The following is an 18,844-nucleotide window of genomic DNA, read 5'->3' on the forward strand; positions in this document are numbered from 1 at the left end:
GCCTTGGGCAGGTTTCTTCATCTCCCTAGGCCTCAGTTTCTTTTTTTTTTTTTTTTTTTTTTTTCCTTTTTTTTGTCTTTTTTCGTGACCGGCAACGGATCGCAACCCTCAGTGTCGCGCCCGTACCAGACCGGGACCGGCCACGGGATCGCAACCCTCGGTGTTGCTCCCGCCCCTCGCTCAGCCAGTGAGCGGCCGGTCTGTATGTGGGATCCGAACCCTCGGCGGGAGCGCCACTGCACTTCCCAAGCGGCACACTATAGCAGTGCGCCACCGGGCCGGCCCTAGGCCTCAGTTTCTTAATCCACATAGTGGAAATAATAATCCCTATCTAATTGGTTTGTTGTGAGAATTAAATGAGATAAAAGTATAGAAAGTACTTAGCCCAGTTCCTAGCAAGGGAAAAATCAATCAATGTCAGTGATCAGTTTGTTATTACTATTAATTAGGCAAATATGCCAAGACCTAGTTCAACATATAACCAATGGTGTACATCAGACTCACCTGGAAACCTTTTGTAAAATTCACACAATGAGCTATTCTCCCCCTCAGAGATCCTGTTGTGATTGGTATTTCACTGATTCTAAGATGGCATTGACTATAAGATGCACCATTATTTTATGTACCACTAAGAAAGAAAATGCTGCAATGCAACCATGATTATGTTATGTGAAATAAGCCAGACACAGAAAGAAAAATATTGCATGATCTAACTTATATGTGGGATCTAAAGAAAGATCAAATGTACAGATATATACAGAGATAGAGAACAAAACAGTGGTTAACAGGGGTTAAAAGGTGGGGGAGGGGAGATAAAATGGGGAGATGTAGGTCCAAGGATACAAAGAATGTGCATCCTGGAATTCATCAAATACAGTAGGTGTGAGATAAGAGGTGCTCAGTTTCCATGGGTTTGGGTTTCAAGACACACCTCTGAGTTTCAAATCACTCCCCAAGGTCTCAGTCCCTACCTCTAAGCCCTCCCCTAGAGGAGAGTCATTATTGCTTACTGCACTTGTTTTCAGTACTAATATAGGAAGATTGAGACCACCGGGGGGGAGACTTAAGCAATTCCAGGGGCTGAGCATGCTCAGCAGAGAGAAGCTTTTTGTTTTGTTTTTTTTAATTTTTATTGAATCAAAATTGATTATACAATTTTTGGGGGTTCAACATTAAGATATGTTGATCAAATCAATATTACTAGTATATATATTGTTACAAATTGTAATTATTATTTATGCGCCTTGTCCAATCCCTCCCCATCCCCATTTCCCTTCTCCCACTCCCCTCTAATCACCCTAGATTTCTTACCCTCTGAAAGAATAATGGTTACTCTGTTGATTTGCTGCCCAAATGATCTGTCCAATACTGATAGGTGTGATCAGGTCCCCCAATACTATCATAGAGCAGATGCCTCTTCCATCACTCTAAAATGGGCTCTGTGGAGGGAGACATCCTCCTCCTTTCTTTGTCTCTGCTGGTGACTCTCCTTGTGTTAACACACTCCAGTGGCTGGCAGACCATCTGCATGGTGGTTGTGGTGTTTAGCCACCTTGGAGGCAGCCATGATTATTGTAGTGGCTGTGGTGGGCCACCCACATGGAGGAGATGTTTTTGGCATGCTCCTTGGTGATGGAGGTGTGCCTGGTTGTGGATGGTGTCCAATCCCCGGCTCCATACCCCAGGTCCCCAAGTGGGTCCCGAGGCACTGGCATAGGGTGCCTGGTTGTGGGAGGGGGATCCAGCCCTCTTCTCAGTGGAGAGAAGTTTATCCAGACTTTAACCCAATAGCCAAGCAGAATTTATCCTTTGAATGACCATCCAATGGAGGCACTAGAGAGCACAGAATATATTCTAGTATATTTGGTGCATGGGGTGGAGTTCGACCAATGAGGATGCTCTGAAAAGAGACCAACTGAGCATGCGCAAACCTGTTACATAACTGGGATCCACTCCCTTTGAATATTTTTTAGATAGCATGAATATCTATAGATAGCCAAAACTATAAAAGTTGAACTCAGGCAGAAGGCTGGGTTGTTGCTTACCTACCCTGGGGCCAGCCCTCACTTCACCTGTGAGGTGTGTATGCTTTACTTTTGTGCTAAACTTACTTTTAGAGGGCAGCTGCTCACTCTCTTGAGCCAGCCTGCATTTTGTACTAAACCTTAAGTGTGTTTTTCTTACTTCTGTATTGAACTTGATGTTGGCACTGCTCGGTCTCTAAAGCTAGGCTGCACTTTCCCTGTGAAGGTGGTATTTCTTATTTTCTTCATTAAAACTGTTTTCACTTTCTACTGTGACTTCTCTTGAATTCTTTCCTGTGGTGGAGTCAAGAACCTGGTAGAGGAAGGGGTGGGTTGAGGCCAGCCATCAAGCCTCCCCAGAACCCCTGCCCTGGTATCAGGTAGAGACGTGAATTTGGGCTTGCTTCCTGGGTTATTGTGATGTGCAATTCTGGTTAAAACCCACTAATCTAGTCAATGTGAAAGCTGCAAGGGGGATTAGAAGTTCAGATGCCTTAAAGCCAAGTTCATAGCATGGAAGTTCTATACTTAGAACTACTGAGTAGCCCAGTATCATAATCTACCATATAATTAATAAGCTGTTAATGAAACAAAAGTATTTCCTCTTGGTATAACACCACCCACCCTCTAAACTTGGAAGAGGACTTCTCCCACTGAACAGCTACATGAGAACAAATCAATCCATTGGTAAAGCCAACCAGACCAGAGGAGAATACAGTTTAGTCAGCAGGAAGGTGTCAAGGGATTGGGCCAAGATAATTTCTTCCTCATAAACATGAATTCCAATCTTGAGATTTGAGGATTATTGGGGGAAATCTTTAAGGGAGGCAAAACATGAATTACATTCCTGGGAGAGGGGAAAATGGTGAAGGTCACACAAATTACAGGGCCTTGGCCCTATTAGATTTTTATTTTCCATCTTGATTTTTAAATTGTAGTTTGAAAAGTGCTGCAAAACAAAGAAAGCCCATTTTGTATAATCTGATTTTTCTATTAAGTTTATGTCAACTGCAATTTCCCTCCACTCTGAGAATCTTGGATGAAGGCAGGGGAGGCATGGGCCCCTCTCAACTTCATGCTAAAGCTCTCACCCATAGGAAATGCATTCATTCTGTTACACAACACAGAACAGGGCAGTATCTTTTGACGTTTTTATTTGGGAGCTCAGAATTTCTAATAATTTCAATATATTATTGCTGGTGGTATCCATGCTCATGAGTTAATTGTAACAATAAAATAATATTCAAGTTAGCTTCCAAAAATTCTAAGAATGTAAATCTCTAATGAAATGTTGAAATAATATCATAGCGATATTTGCAAATTTCCAACTATGAAAATTTCATTTTAATTATTTTCTATCTTGTGACTACACAGTCCATTCTTTAATGGGTGAGATCACAAACTACTAATTTTCTAATTAGGACTCAACCCAAACAAACAAAAAACCATAGGATGTTGGAGAGTGCCAGGGACCTTTCTGCAATATCCAAATGGTGACAAATCATAGCAACAATAATTAAAGTTGAAAAATACATGAGTATGGATGATTTTCTCATTTTCTCACTTTATTGTAAACACACACAAATAAAACCTGTACTTCCAAAAGTACTTGAAAAACTCTTTTGGTTCCGGCCCGGATTAATTCCTTTCTATAATTATATAGTAAAGATTTATTATAATACTCTTTTTAAAACTATGATGTTCTTAAATTTTCATGTTTGTAATTACAGAATAGGAAATACAAGATATTATGAAACTTATCCAAAAAATAGCCTTATGTTTCCAAAAAGAAAACATAGTGCTGATTTTATAAAAATGTCTACATAATTTAAATGACTGCACATGTAGAATACAATTTAATATAAAACTTGGTTACTTGAATAATGACAACAGTCACACTTATCATAGAGAATATCTGTCAACTTCAGTGAGGAGGAAGTAGCTGTGTCTTTACAGGAAACTAGTTCCTGTTTTACTATAAATCAAGATGACAGGGTTTTTTTCTTGTTTCGTTTTGGTTTTTGTTATTTTACTGAATCTGTCTTAAGAGGTTTAGTTGTGCAATTAATGCAACCCCCTTTCTCCACATAAGAAGATAAAGACTGGTCTTGAAATGCTTAGACTCTGTCCGTCATTGTGATATGCAACTGATACATTAGCATACATTAGCATACACCTTTCCACAAGGGTAACATTTATCTCTACCGAGGAATTCTTTGCACACCTCTTCTATTTTGACCAAACCGTACATAAATCTGAAGTTGCATGACATTGGTGTAACTAAAGATTTTAAACATGTTCAGTTCTTTGGAAAGTATAAGAAAGACCTTAAGAAATAAACATTAGCAGTGGTTCAGAGGTCCTGATTTGTTTTAACAAAGACATAAATTATTTCAAGTCCTCTGCTGATTAGAAAGTAGTGGATTTCAATTGATATGTCAAAGCAATTTGTAATTATGTTTTGCACTCCCATAAAATGCCATCACCATTCCTAATAATTATCTGAATGTTCAATCTGTTTCCAATATCTGTCTCTTAGTTGTATGTCTGTTAGGAAATCACAGGGTATTGCTTGCCTGAGAAGAAAAATGCTAAAGAGAGGATGACACAGGAATTTCAAGAAGAAACAAAAGTAGTTAAATGCCCTTCCTTTCTTAAATAACATCTAGCTTCACTGTTCAAGTTCTCCAGGGACAGAATGGCTCTGCTTGGGAGCTACTGGCCACTCTCTCCAGAAGACACTGAAGCCCTGATTGTATGATCCTTAGCAAGCCTTTTGCAGAAGTGATTCAAGAATATGATAAGTGGTAGTACTAGATGATCTTTAAAAGTCTTTCTGAATCTCAGGATTCCAATATTCAAACATATTCTCACAGTGCAAATTAGATTCTTACAAAAGATTTTCTCTTATAAAGACAATGACAACAAATGGTTAGCCTCAGGGAAGTGAACCAGGTCTTAAGGAAACCCTAAGAGACTCCTCTATTTTCTTGCTTTGTTTGCTCTTTAGAGAACTAATCTCCTTCCCTAGGAATGTATTAATATCTCTTTGTCCTCTGCTATACTGGCCGACTTTGGGAATTTGCACACAGCATGTTTTATCTTGCTAAATATAATTGTCTGTCCAGTATTCTGCTTTTGTGAAAAATCCCTATTCACTTTCACAAATTACATGAATGGGTCTGAAGCATATTTTCCTTTCTTCAATAGAGACTATTCCCAAAAGTAGCCTGAAACATGCCAAACACCTGCTACTATATACAGTTCAATACATGACATTGATATGTATTATCACTGGGCGAATTCTGAATACAAGGCCAATTTAACACTCTTCTTAACAATTCCCTCCTTCTCCCATGGCCCAGTTGCAGGGAGCTCAAGGAAATCAGAATAATTCTAATACTTGCATAGGCAAGCTATAACTATCCAAGTAAATCTGCTAAAAGAAAAACCACAGTAGTGCATTCTCAAATCTCATATAAATTAGATACACATGATAAGTATGATAAGTATTTATTTAATTTAATGAATATTGAAATATATATAAGTATTTTTGAGTGTCTGCTATACTTGAAATAGGTATGTTGCTTTTCCAAACTATGAATTTCTGGGTATCTGACTGTTTGTTGTGAGTTTATATGTGCCTAATATCTTTTAATGATAGAATGCAATTATTGTTAATTGCAGCACAAAGAAAGGTGACCATAACCCCTAAATCCTGAATTCTTTCTAGTTATCTACAGAGGCCTCTACCAAGCATCACTAGTTCCCTAAAAGACATGTTTACAAAGACTCATGAGTAAACTGAACTTTGTTGCTAACTAGGGCTTTAGATCCAAACACCTCTCTGGTATCCTTGGTGAAGTGACCTGGCCCTCATGTGAACATTGCTGGCTCTCCTGTCTCTTGGTCTCATGATTTTTTTTTTTTTTGTCTTTTTTTTTTTTCGTGACCGGCAACTGATCGCAACCCTCAGTGTCGCACCCGTACCGGACCGGGACCGGCAATGGGATCGCAACCCTCGGTGTTGTGCCCGCACCTCGCTCAGCCAGTGAGCGGCTGGTCTGTATGTGGGATCCAAACCCTCGGCGGGAGCGCCACCGCGCTCCCAAGCGGTGCACTGTAACAGTGCGCCACCGGGCCGGCCCCTCTTGGTCTCATGATTAATAAAACAACCCCAGCACTGAATCCTTTATTTATTTCCCGAGCCCCATTCTGATTCTGGCCCCTGACAAAGCCACTGCTCTGGCACAGGTTATATCTGCCCAGGGGAGGCAGGTTTTCAGGTGAAGTCATTCTATAACCTGTGTGGTCCAATACTGTAGCCACAAGCCACATATGGTTATTTAAATTCATTTTTAATTATTTAAAATTAAATGAAATTAAAAATTCAATTCTTCAGTTGTACTAGCCACATTTCAAGTGCTCAACAGCCACATGTGGCCAATGGCTAGTGTATTAAATTATTTTCATCATGCTCCATTAAACAGTGCTGATCCAGGATTCTATTTTGTTCTTGATTTGCGCACACCTTGTTCTTCGAGTTGGATAGACTTTATCTCCCACTAAAGATCAGAGTGTGCAACTGTTATTCACTCAACAAATATTTATCAATTCCTTGTCTACCTACTGAACATATAACCATGAGGAAAACAGACATGGTACCTACTCTCATGGAGCTTACATTCCCCAGTGGAAAAACCAACAATAAATCAGTAGACAGCTAATAGAAAAGATTTTTTCAGTTATGAATTTCAATACTAGTTTATCTCCTTTTCAGCCTCATAGTAACAAGATGTTTTTGTTTCATTCAAGTGAGTCCATCCCCACAGCAGGTGGCCTACTTTCTTTTGATGTTCTTCAGATGACAGCCACTGATGGTTTTATTAGCTTTCATTTCTTTAGAACTTTTAACCACAAATTAATTCTTGCCTCTGTCCTTGATTCCCTCTTAAAAGATTCTCCTGACTTTACAGTTTCAGTGATCACAGTTTTAAGTGTGACTCAACTATTTATATTACCAAATAGAACAGCAAACTACTAGACATTCCCTCTTGGAATGCTCCCCACCTCCCACCCCCGTCCTCCATTCCCAGTTGGCCATACGATCTAGACTGTCACTTCTCATACCTGAATTGCTAAAAAAAAAAAAAAAACACTAAAAGGTTTAATGTCTCAATTTCTTTTCCATTTGATCGTGCATACTAAATCATGATTAATCTTAAAAGAACCCATCATTGCCCCTCTCTGTCTTTTCTGCACTGGAGCAGCTCTCCTGCCAGAGCACCTCATCTCTTGAAAATATACACCTGTGCCAAGTTTGTCTCCACCCTTCCCTGGTCAGTAGCAGCTCTCAGCTGCTGAGCCCACCACTATCTGCAGTGCTGCTGAAATAACCAAAACACTTACAGATGAGAGCCTCAGCAGCCTGGCAGCCCCACGTCCCTTGACCTCACTTATCCCTAATCACAGCTTCCAACCAGAGCCATTTCAAGGGACATTGACACAGCAGCCAAGTTCTTTGAGGCGGGGGCTGCCACAGTTGGAGTAACTGGCTCCGGGGCTAGGACTGGGACTCGGTTTGGAAGCCTCATCACTGGTTATGCCAGGAACCCTTCTTTGAAGCTACAAATCTTCTCCTATACCATTTTGGCCTTTGCCCTCTTAGACGCCATGGCATTCTGCCTGATAGTGGCCTTTTTCATCCTCTTCATCATGTGATGGAGCCATCTCCACCTCCCGTAGTTCTTTTACCCATGTCTCATCTTCCATGTGTGAAGGGTCTTCAAACAGTTCATGGAAAATGCATATTATGAAAAACTAGGCATGGATTTCAAAACTATTTGCACCAAAATAAACTTGTACAAACTTGTTATAACTCATCTAAAAAAGATCTAGTTTTAGGCACTAAAGATAATATATCAGTTTGAAAAGAGTCTCTATCAGAGCAACATGAGTTCTGCAGAAATTGAAGCAAGAACATATACCAAATTTATGGTAAAGCTTGGGCAGAAGAATGGTGAAGTTATTGATGCTTTACAAAAAGTTTATGGGGACAACGCCCCACCAAAATCAGCAGTTTACAAATGGATAACTCAGTTTAAGAAGGGATGAGACAATGTTAAAGATGAAGCCCACAGCAGAAGACCATCCACATCAATTTGCAAAGAAAAAATTAATTTTGTTCATGCCATGACTGAAAAGGACCAATGATTAACAGGAGAAAGAACAGCCAACACCAGAGACACCTCAGCTGGTTTGGCTTACACAATTCTGACTGAAAAATTAAAGTTAAGCAAACTTTCTGCTAGATGGGTACACCCAGATCAACTGCAGACAAAAGCAGAGCTTTCAATGGAAATTTTAAATCAGGAACAAGATCCTGATTCAGTTCTTTAAAGAACTGTAATAGTAGATGAAATTTGGCTTTGCCAGTATGATCCTGAAGACAAAGCACAATCAAAGCAATGGCTACCAGGAGGTGTAAGTGGTCCAGTACCCAAAGCAAAAGTGAACCAGTCAAGAGTAAAGATCATGGCAACAGTTCTTTGGGATGCTCAAGGCATTTTGCTTGTTGACTTTCTGGAGGGCCAAAGAATGATAACATCTGCTTATTATGAGAGTGTTTTGAGAAAGTTAGCCAGAGCTTTAGCAGGAAAACACCCAGGAAGCTTCACCAGGGAGTCGTTCTCTACCACGGCAATGATCCTACTCATTCCTCTTACCTAACAAGAGCAATTTTGCACGAGTTTCAATGGGAAATCATCATAATCTTCCAGTCCTGATTTGGCTCCTTCTGACTTCTTTTTCTTTCTAATCTTAAAAAACCTTTAAAGGGCACTCATTTTTCTTCAGTTAATAATGTAAAAAAAAAAAAAAAAGACTGCATTGACATGGTTAAATTCCTAGGACGCTCAGTTCTTTAGGGATGGACTAAATGGCTAGTATCACTGCTTACAAAAGTGTCTTGAAGTTGATGGGGCTTGTGCTGAGAAAAACGTTTTTTTTTTTTTAATTTTTATCTTTTGGGCCGGCCCCGTGGTGCACTCGGGAGAGTGCAGCGCTGGGAGCGCAGCGACGCTCCCACTGCGGGTTCGGATCCTATATAGGAATGGCCGGTGCACTCACTGGCTGAGCGCAGTGCGGGCAACACCAAGCCAAGGGTTGCGATTCCCTTACCGGTCACGAAAAAGGCAAAAAAAAAAAAAATTATCTTTCAATTCCATTTTTTCCATAAACTTTTTCAAGTTCTCTTGTATGTTCCCTTCACTATACTTCCCCAGGCATCCTGGGTAAAGTGGTTGGCTCAGGGTTTGACAGAGGAAAGACAAATAATACTGTATTAGTAAGAAAAAAAAAAATCTTGTCATTACACTACCTGAGAATCCATCATGGCTCCCTTCTATCTAAGGAATCAAGTTTCTTTTTTATGAACTATTGCTTTGGAAAGATAAGCCTAGAATTGAGTAATTCTGTTATTAATATGACCATTTAATTTAGGAATAAGAATTATAACCTGTTTGGTCTCTGAAAATGATTGTAGATTTTCCAGGCTGATGTACCTCTTAGCTCATGTGACATATTATATACCGGCACGTGTCTTCTCGTTGTATCTAGTTAGAGCTTTCCTAATAATTTTTCTCCCACAATTTACAGTTTCCACCAAATTCTTATTCCACAGCACATGAAAAGAAGGAGGAGGAGGTGGAGGAGGTCACTGACTGAGGTCACTGACACAAATGGCAGTTTTAAGACGCACATTCATATTTGGGCCAATTTCACATACCTTTCCCATTTCCTTGCCACCCACATGAAGCCCACATTATGTCTTTTTCCATTGAGTCCCAAGTCAACATCTTCAGTTAGTCACAGAATGACTTTCTGCAGGCAACTTTTGGATCAACATTTACAAACTAAAATCAGTTCAGCCTTTGACCAGAGGATCTGGTTAGCATCAGAAGTTTCACCACTGGCTGGGATATTAAAAATAAAAAAGAGAAAACTAATTAATTTGTTGTGATCTCAAACTAAACATTTTTCTCCTATGTATTTTAAAGGTCCAAAGAGCAAAACTACAATTTGAGTTTATTAGTATTTGAAGCAGAACTACTATTGAACAGCTCTTTGTTAGAGTTCGAATCACCCTGTCAAAGATATCTAAATCTTTTTGTATTAGAGTTAAATGTATAAAAGAAAATTCAAGTTACTTTTATTATTATCATAACCTACTCTAGGAATCAAAGGAAAGAAAGTTTTTTTAATCTATCATATTTTATTGCAGTTGAATTAATTCTTGTAGTTATAGTATGTTCTAAGTACAACTAAAGAAGTTAACTGATGCTTAAAACTATTAAGGCCCAAATTATTTTTACTTTTCTTTTCTTCATGATAACTAATGTTTTTATTATCATAATACTAGATTCTGAGAAGCTATGCAGACTTTATATTTGTTACTCATAGCCTTTGAAAGATGTTAAAAATTATTAATATACCTATACGTATATAAAATATCCATGTATATTAATGTATGTAAACAATTTACCCCTACTAGAATACATCATAGTTAATCAGTGTTTAACCTATTTCCAGTACCTTTTCACAGGAGCTCAGGTCACTAGAATTATCTTCATTGACTTAGAAAATTACAGAAGACAAAGTCATATCATAGGTAACAGGGCATTCAACCATTTCTCTTGGATTATTGAAGGAAACAGCAGATCTGTTTTCCGTTTTGTTTTGGTTTAGTCAGAAGCATTTTAGCTTCACTTCAGCAAGATCGTCATTCCAACTGTTTCTCTTTAGAAGCTTATCTAACAACGGCAGTAAAAGACTGTGTTCTCAAAGCCTAGAGACTTTCCATTTATAGTTTTCCATTAAGCCTCTTAAAAGTAGGTATTTATACCAATTAAATATTTAAAAGATAGACCTTTTTATGAAATAGAATTTTTTTAATTCAAAGAGAATGTAAATTATACTTCTAAATCCTTTTTTAAAGGATTTGAGTTGACTTACAACAAAAGACATAAATAGATTAAGATTGTTAAAATAAATCGAAACATACCAAAGCACTGGAAAAGAGGATGCAAATATAAAAATCATGTTCCTGATTGTGCAAAAAAAATTTAACTCTGAGTGTCCACCAGACTAAGGCAAAAATAGAAATATAGTTGATTGAACAATTCTTGTGGAGTATACCAATATTTATAAAGCAAATATATTGCACAGGGCCTAGTTTCTTGCAGTTCAGGTTTAGCTTAACTTCTTAAAAGTACATATAAAATGTTGTCCTTGCAAAAGACAGGAAATTTTCCCCAGGCTATAGTCTCTGTTGTAAGATAAAGAATTGTAACACTGCAAGGTTGCTGGTTCAAAGACAGACAGATTACCAATTGATACATAAAGATACTGGGAAATTGCTTTGAGGAGAGAGAATGTTTGCTAAAATCAAGCTTTTGTTGGTGGATCAACTTAACTTCTTGCAAATTGCATCATGGAATGTCACCTTGCTTGTTGTACTGAATGTTACCAGCCTATATTGTTAACCCCACCAGTGTTCTCTTCCTGTAACTTCCTGGTCTGGAAAATAAATGTGGGAAGAGAACCCCAATTTGTGGTTAATTTCCCAAACGGAAGGAATGCCTCTCCTTGAGGGTTCTGGGAGATTGACCACTTCGAGGCTTCTCACTGCTCAGAAGAGATAGGCTTTGAGTAATCTTTGGCAGCTCCATCACCCAGGGGAAAAGGGGTGACAAATCCATTAGAGGCAAAGCAACAAATACTCATTATTTTATAGGGAAGGCCTCCAATACTCTTATATACTAATACTAAGTGTGGTCTTCTTGGTAGTAAATTCCAGTAGGAATTTATCTTATAGCCTTTCTTGCTTTCATAATACACAGTGCTTTCATCAGTGAGGGTCAGTGGCTGCCTTGAACGTCAATAAAAGTCAATAGCATGACATTATACCAGTAATTTTTAAATTATTTTTAGCTATGGAACATGAGAAAAAAACATTATGCACCAGCTCAATACATGAAATAGATAAATAAGAATTTCTCTATTTGAAACAGAGTTAAAGGGCCTGAAGTTACCATAACCACTGATTACAGAATCTGTGTAAAGAAAAGAACTGTGGGCAATAAACAGTTCATATTGCCTTGTTTATAAATAAATATAAAAATGAAATTAAAATGTCCTACAGCTCTTATGCTCTCCTCATGAGACTGGGGATGAGGCAAAGATGTCTACTCTCATCATTTCTATTGAACATTATACTGGAGGTCCCAGCCAGTGCAATAAAACAAAGAAAAAAGAGAAATATGAGGTACTTTAAAAAATTCATGGAAAAATAGAAATATAAGATAATATGAATCTTTCCATGAACTTTTTGAAGTACCTCTGTATAAGGCATACAAATAGGAAAGGAAAAAATAAAACTATCTTTATTCACAGACAACAGAATTGGACATGTAAAAAAATCTTAAGAATCTACACACAAAGAAAACCCCACTAGAACTAAAAGATTAATTGAGCAAGGTTGCAGGATACATGATCAATAAACAAAAATCATTTATATTTCTATATACTAACAACTGGCAATTGGAAATGAAACAAAATACATTTACAATAGCACCAAAAAGGATGAAATACTAAGGAATAAACTTAACAAAATGTGTGCACAGGCAGTAAACTAAAACCTACAAAATATTACTGAGAAAATTTAAAGAAGTCCTAGATAAGAAAATTGCTATGGACTGAATTGTGTACTCCCACTTCCCCAATTCATGTGCTGAATCCCTAACATCCAATGTGATGGTATTAAAGATCAGCACTTTGGGAGGTAATTAGGGTAATTAGGTTGGGATAAGGTCATGAGGCATTATGATGGGATTAGTGCCCTTATAAGAAGAAACACCAGAGAGCTTGCTCTTTCTCTCCAAGCACAAATAAGAGGTTATGTGAGTACAAAGTGATATGGTGGGCACATACAAGCCAAAAGAAGAGGCTTCAGAATGAAACTTTCCTTGGCAGCACTTGATCTTGAATTTCCCAGCCTCCAGAACTGTGAGAAAATAAACTTCTGTTATTTTTTTTATTTTTTGTCTTTTGTCTTTTTCCGTGTCCGGCAATGGATCGCAACCCTCAGTGTTGCCCCCGTACCGGACCGAGGACCGGCAACGGGATTGCAACCCTCGGTGTTGCTCCCGCGCCTCGCTCAGCCAGTGAGCGGGAACCGGTCTGTATGTGGGATCCGAACCCTCGGGCGGGAGCGCTGCCGTGCTTCCCAAGCGGCGCACTTATCCAGTGCGCCACCGGGCCGGCCCCAAACTTCTGTTATTTAAGCCACCCAGTTTGTGGTATTTTGTTACGGCAGCCCAAGATGACTAAGACAAACAGATATAACCTGTTCACAGATCAGAAGACTCAATATTCAAATTCAGCACAATCCCAGTTAAAATCCTAATAAGCCTATGTGACCCAGGAATTCCATTCTTAGGTATACACATGCAAATAATTAAAAACAGGGGCTCAAACATATACTTGTATTATTGCAGAATTATTCACAATAGCCAAAAGTAGGAAACAACCCAAGTGGTCATTAACAGACGAATACATAAACAAAATGTGGTACAGACATACAGTGGAATATTATTCTGCTATAAAAAGGAATGAAATTCAGATATGACATGGATGAATCTTGAAGACTTCATGCTAAGTGATATTAGCCAGACACAAAAGGAAAATATTGCATAATTCCACTAATATGAAGCATCTAGAATAGGTGAATTCACAGAGACAAAGCAGATTAGAAATTACTATAGGCTGGAGAGAATAAAAAGTTATTGCTTAATAGGTACAGAGTTTCTATTTCAGGTGATATATAATTTTGGAAATAGTGGTGGTAGCTTCACAACATTGCAAATGTAATTAATGCCACTGAATTGTATATTAAAAATGGTTAAAGTGGCAAAGTTTATATTACACGTTTTACCACAATAAAAATACATTATTTACAAAAGAAAATCTTAGGAAGCTTTTTCATAGAAATATACAAGTTGATTGTAAAATACACACAGAAATATAAAGGACCTAAAGTGGCCTAAATCATTTTGCAAAGAACTAAGCTGGAAAACTTACATAACCTGACCTGAAAATTCACTATAATACTACAATAATCAAGACAGTGTAGCATTGGTGTAAAGGTAGATATATAGAATAATAGAAGAGATCGTATATGTGTCCAGAAATAGACATACATATGATCAATTAATTTTTGACAAAGTGCCAAGGTTGGCCAATAGGGAGACGAATCTTTCAATGAATGTATGGAACATGTGGATATGCACATGAACAAATAAACTTTAACATTTATTCAAATCATATACAAAATTAACTCAAAATGAGTTATAGACCTAACTGTAAAACTAAAACTAAATCTTCTTAACAGATAAAACTTTGCAAAAACCCAGAAGTGATAAATGACACCAATTTATCAATTGAAAAATATAGAATATAATTTTATACACACACGCACACACACACGAGGGTACTTCAGACTCTATGGAAAAGTGGAATTAAAAGGTAATATGAATCGTTTCACGAACTTTTTGAAATACCCTCGTGTGTGTGTGTTTATGTATATATACATTTGTCATATACACATAAAGGACTTATACACACAACTTAACCTACAGCTTAATATAAGAAGACAAAAACTCATTTAAAATATTGTCAAAGCGGATGAACAGATATGATGTGGGGGGAGGGAAGAGAGGAAGGTGGGAAGAGGAATGGGTAAAGGGTCACAAAAATCATCTACAGTGTATATTGAGAAGTTAAAATAAAATCATAAAAAGTTAATTAATTATAAAAGGAAAGGCAAAATAAAATAAAATATTGTCAAAATATTTGAATGAACACTTCATAAAAGAAATACAAATGGCCAGTAAGTATGTAAAAAAAATGCATGACTACATGAGTCAACAGAAAAATTCAAATTTAAACTGTATTTAGATACCATTACAAATTCACTAGAATGACTAAAAATAAAAATAATAGAACACATATAAATCTCATACAATGCTGGTGGGAAAGTAAAATGGTGCAACTACATTGTGAAGCACTTTGGCAGATTTTTATAAAATTAAACATCTGCCATACGACCCAACAATCCCAAGAGTAATAAAATGATATTCTTACCCTAAACAATACATCAGATTTACTCATAACAGCCAAAAAACTGAAAAACAACCCAACTATCCATCAATATGTGAAAAAATAACCAAATTGTGATATATCCATTTATTGGAACACTACTCAGCAATAAAAATGGAATAGAATAATGTTACTATTGTTAAATGCAATGGCATGGATGCATTCTGAAAACATTTTGCTAAGCAAAAGAAGACATCTACACTGTATCATTCCATTTATATGAAATTGTATAATAAGCAAAACTAGTCTGTAATGAACACAGGTCAGTGGTTGCCAGGGGTTGGCACTGCTAACAAAGAGGAGTGACCGCACAGCGGCATGAGAGAACATTTTTGGGTGATAGAAATGTTCTATATCTTGATGGTGGTGGTTTGTCAAAACACATCAAACTCTATACTTAGAATGGGTGCATTTTGTTAAATGGGAATCATACCTCAATAAAGAAGACTTTAAAAGTAGAGATAAATATCTACACCCATTGTTGAGCCCACATTATGTACTTGCTGATGCTGTGACATAATGAATCATCAAAGCAATACAGCCAAGCTCACCCACAGGTAAGTTGAAGTTGGGGTGTAAGTTAAGCTTGAGGATAAGCAGAATTCCAGGTAACTGGCACCACCAGAGTAAATTTCTCCCTCATGCCCAGCTGGGAAATGTCACATTCGTTTCTACCAGCAATGTACATATCCCAGGTTAAACAGCTCAGGAGACAGAAGAATGACTATGTGGCATCTTTCTCTTAAAAGAAAATTGCTCTTGACAGTGGATACCTTGGATGGGACTTAGGAAATCCCTGCTATAGCCATCTCTCCAGAACCAGTAAACCTCTCAGTAAACCACTTTATCTGTGAGTGATAATAAGATGTCTGTGCATGGTTGTCACTTCCATTGCCTCCCTATCCAGGGAGGCAATCCACCCCCCCACCCCCCCGGGTAGTCCCTTAGGAATTTGTTCAGAATCCCTAGGTTTCAACCAGAAATTATTTTAAAACACTGAAGGCATAACTAAAGTGGCAATCTATGTATTCTTTGCGCAGATATGAATTCATCTTGTAGCTTTTCTAAATTTCTTAATAAATTTATTTTCTCTCATAAACTTATGGGCAACTTCTAATATGATTATTAAAACTAATACAGTGGTTCTCAAACACTGGCTGTCCTTAAGCAAATTCCCAAAGGTCTGTGATGAGACTGGAATTAGGAGCTAAGATCTGCATTTTAACACCTCCCTGGTGATCCTAGTGCACACAGCCTTCAAACACGGTTTGAGGAACACTGCTCTAATGGGATCACTGTTTCATTGCTCTGCCAGAGACATTTATCTTTTTAGTCCTTCAGTTAGGATGGAGAGAGTTGACTGACAGGCTAGATAATAACCAAATACATAATCAAAATCACATGAGTCACTATATACCTTCTACAAATTGCTGCTCATGAAAACATAGCATGATTATTTTTGCATGGGGAAATATATAACTGATGGCTGACCTTTGCTTCTGCAAAACAAATTTTAAATACAGTGACATTGATTCAATAAACAGCAACATCCTAGGAAAACAACCCATAAAGAATCTTTACGATTAACTCCTAGAGGATGACAAAGATTGCTTAAAAGAATATGAAATGGTTTGCTGCTATAGATTAAATTTCTTCTGAGAAAAGGTGAGAACTTTTACAGGTGGCATCCAGATGGAGAATTAGTCCTTCCCACCCACATGAAGAAAGGCTATAAAACCTCTTCTAAAAAGCAGGAAAAAGGGACACTTTCTGCCAAGAAATTTTGCAATTTGTGCATTGCAAGGGTACTGCAGCTCTTTAGAGTGCTCTGTATTACGTGTAAATGTGTAGTGTCAAATAGAACAGATAACTAAACTACAGAATTGAGTTGATAGAGAAGAAATATGTTAAAGTCTAAACTTTGAACAATGGTAGACAGACTGACAATTTTCCACAATTTTATCTGCTTTTGGTCTTAAAAATAACCAATGCAACATTAGCCAGCATGGTTCAGCATGGGATGTAGAAGAGGATCAGTAAAAGGAAGGGAATTAGCACCATAACGAAAGAATTTAGCTACAACTATCCAGAGATACCCTCTTCGCCTCTACTGGTTAAGGGTTTTACCAGCGCCTTGACAGTTAACCTCAGAACAACATGTAGGTATATCTATATGCAATTTACTTAAACATTTTTCTTTATAAATGCCTAAGTTAATTAACTACAATATTTAGTTCAGTTTAAACAGTTTATTTTCCAAGTTGAAGGCTGTCATTTTCAGTAAATCCTCTTAAGGACTTTATAACCGCATGCATTATTAAGGAAAGTATTCAAACTAGATGAATCCAATCAAGAATTGCAATTATGATCAGATAAGAGCATGGCTTTTTATTAGTGGCTCTTAGCTTTTAAGAAAGATTTTTAAGAAAATTCACTATGAATGCTTTAATGTAATAAAATAAATTATACTCAGTTTAAACAAGCTCAAGAAACAGATGATAAAACAACAAAATAAAACATAAAGACTGCAGATGTAATGAAACAAAGTGAGGGTCAAAAGAATACCATTAATCAAATAATTCGTAAAAACATTAGTAATATCAAAGAACTGCATAGACAAGGTTGAAATTGATTTACTCAGTAGAGGAAACATTTGAGAAAATCACAGTGAATGCAGATTTTTAAAAATGAAAGTAAAATACACAGAAGACAGAAAAGATAGATAACACAGTAAATGAGACAAAACTTATTAAAAGATGTGGAACGACAAAATTGTCTGATATTAAGGGAAAAAATATATCTGTAAATTGAAAGGGCACATTAAATTCCAGGAAAAACTGATAAACAATGATCATGTGCAAAAAAACATGCTTTGGTTAAGATTTTTTCCCCCCAAATTCAAGAATGAAGAAAAATAACTTAGTTACTTTTGCTATCTATTCTTGTACCTATACATATGAACACAGATGTACAGAAGAATCATAACCATCAAAATTATAATGACTATTTCTGGGTGGTAGAATTTGAGGTGAGTTATTACAATTTTTTCTTTGTATTTTCCTCTATTGCTTGTTTCTTTGTAATAAACATGTTACTTTTACAATAGTCATTATTAATATAAAAAAAGAAAGAAGGAAAGAAGGAAGAAAGGGATGAAGGAGGAAACGAGGCAGAAAAGAGACAATTGATTTGCCAAGATGCTGTTTTGTCACTTTCCTAGTTACCTAATCATTACAAAAGAAGGAAGAAAGGAAGAAGAGCAAAAAGAGGAGGAGGAGGAAGAAGAGAGAAAAGTCATCATTAGTCTGTGTCAACCACAAATCACATATGTGAAGTCTTGGAGATTTCTGCTTATACCTGATATGTTAGAATCTTACTGTCAGTAATTTTGCCTGATATTTTTCTCTAATATGAAGTATCTGAAAGAGAACTGTGCTACTGATTAAAAGAGGTTTGTATTCCATAAATATTTACATTCTTCTCTACAAGAGCAGAGAAACAACTTGATGTGCCTGTTGCTTTCCCACTTAAACAGATTCTACTCAAGAAAACAATTGTGGATAATTTTCTACATCTAATTACCTTTTCTACCAGGTCTCTGGTAG

General features: G+C 37.1%; 1 protein-coding gene and 1 pseudogene across 2 annotated transcripts in view; one reads left to right on the forward strand and one right to left on the reverse strand.

Annotated features, from left to right (window-relative positions):
• LOC103589476 overlaps positions 1–7,745 on the forward strand; it is a 61,518-nt pseudogene extending 53,773 nt beyond the window's left edge.
• The window catches only part of GRM8 (glutamate receptor, metabotropic 8), a 773,290-nt gene that overhangs the window by 504,374 nt on the left and 250,072 nt on the right, over positions 1–18,844 (reverse strand). The gene's annotated exons all lie outside the window — the stretch shown is intronic.

This window comes from Galeopterus variegatus, unplaced genomic scaffold (genome assembly GCF_000696425.1).
Source record: "Galeopterus variegatus unplaced genomic scaffold, G_variegatus-3.0.2 Scaffold40, whole genome shotgun sequence".
NCBI classification, from domain to species: domain Eukaryota; kingdom Metazoa; phylum Chordata; class Mammalia; order Dermoptera; family Cynocephalidae; genus Galeopterus; species Galeopterus variegatus.